Source organism: Ornithorhynchus anatinus, chromosome 21 (genome assembly GCF_004115215.2).
Source record: "Ornithorhynchus anatinus isolate Pmale09 chromosome 21, mOrnAna1.pri.v4, whole genome shotgun sequence".
Taxonomy (NCBI): domain Eukaryota; kingdom Metazoa; phylum Chordata; class Mammalia; order Monotremata; family Ornithorhynchidae; genus Ornithorhynchus; species Ornithorhynchus anatinus.
In genome coordinates, this window is record NC_041748.1 from 2,841,570 (window position 1) to 2,843,640 (window position 2,071).

The window sequence follows — 2,071 nt, forward strand, 5'->3', positions numbered from 1 at the left end:
CAGGCCGCACGCTCGGCTCCCCTAACGCCAACCTTCTGGCTGGGCCTCGATGGGGACCGTGTGGCCGCCGGCCCCCGACCCCCGTCCCGCCTCACGGTCCACGGACCGTCGCTCTCTCCGCCTTCAAACCCTTATAATAACAATAATAATAATGTTAGTATTTGTTAAGCGCTTACTATGTGCAGAGCACTGTGCTAAGCGCTGGGGGAGATACAGGGTCATCAGGTTGTCCCACGTGAGGCTCACGGTCTTCATTCCCATTTTACAGATGAGGGAACTGAGGCACAGAGAAGTTAAGTCACTTGCCCACGGTCACACGGCCAAGTGGCAGAGTCGAGATTCGAACCCATGACCGCTGACTCCCAAGGCCGGGCTCTTTCCACTGGGCCACACTCTGACACATAGAAGGTGCTTCACAAACACCCATCATTATTATTCTTATTATTGATATTTATTCCTCCCAGCCCCGCCCTCCACAGCTCTTAGGTGCTTAGTACAGTACATTCATTCATTCAATAGTATTGTTCTATTGTCCTCTCCCAAGCGCTTAGTCCAGTGCTCTGCACATAGTAAGCGCTCAATAAATACTATTGAATGAATTGAATGAATAGCCCAGTGCTCTGCACACAGTAAGCGCTCAGTAAATACGACTGAATGAATGAATGTCGGTTGAAGCGACGGTTTGACCCCCGAGTGGCCAGAGGAAGGAAAGAGTGTGCGGCGCCTTTAAATCCGGGCTCTCGGGGGCGTAGCTTCTCCCCGAGTCCTGCCCGGCAACGGCCCCGCCCCCTCTCTCGGGGGGCCCTGCGGAGAGGCCAATGGGGAGCGAGTATCGCTGATTGACGGCTAGATAGACCAATGGGAGGGCCGAAAGGCCTCCAGGCGACAGGGCTTTTCCCCGAGTCCTGCCCGGCTTCGACCCCGCCCCCTCCCTCGAAGGCCCTGCTGAGCGGCCAATGGGGAGCGAGCATCGCTGATCGACAGCTGGGCGGACCAATGGGAGGGCCCGAGGGCCTCCAGGCGACAGGGATTCTCCTCGGAGTCCTGCCCAGCTACGGCTCCGCCCCCACTTGCCGAGATCCGGGGCCTAACCAATGGCAGCAGAAGACTCCTGCGGCGCGACCAATGGGAAGCAAAGGTCTCTGAGTGACGGCTGCGCGGAGCAATGAGCGCGCGGGGCGGCCCTCCCGTCGACTAGCCTTCTCCAAATCCTGCCCAGCAACGGGCCCGCCCCCTCCCGAATTGATGCCGAATTGTACACTCCAAGCGCTTAGTACAGTGCTCGGCACCTAGTAAGCGCTCAATAAATACGATTGAACGAGAGAATGGATGAATGGGTGCGCGGGGAGGCTTCCCGGGGGACTGGGCTTCTCCTCTGAGCACTGACCGACAACAGCCCCGCCCCCTCATCGAATCTGCGGCCCGACCAATGGGGAGCGGGGATCGCCGATTGACGGCTGGGCGGACCAATGGGCGCGCGGGGAGGTCTCCGAACGCCGGGGCTTCTCCTCAGAGCTCTGACCAGCTACAGCCCCGCCCCATCCCCCGAGGGCCCCTGCGGGAGCGGCCAATGGGAAGAGGGGATGGCCGATTGACGGCCAGGCGGACTAATGGGCGCGCGGGGCGCCTCATAGCCGGCCCCGCCCCCTCCCCGGAGGACCCTGCGGAGGCAACCAATGGGGAGCGGGGATGGACGATTGACGGCTGGATGGACCAATGGGCGCGATGGGCGCCTCAGAGACGTCCCGCCCCCTCCCCCGAGGGCCCAGCGGAGGCCACCAATGGGGAGCGAGGATGGCCGATTGACGTCCCGACGGACCAATGGGAGTGCGGGGCGCCTTAGCGAGTCGCCCCCGCCCCCTCCCCCGAGGGCCCAGCGGAGGCCACCAATGGGGAGCGAGGATGGCCGATTGACGTCCGGGCGGACCAATGGGAGCGCGGGGCGCCTCAGGAATCGGCCCCGCCCCCTCCCCGCGGGGGCGACCAATGGGGAGCGGGTATGGCCGATTGACGGCTGGGCGGACCAATGGGCGCGCGGGGCGGGCCTCTGGGGGCGGGTCCAGGGCCGGGG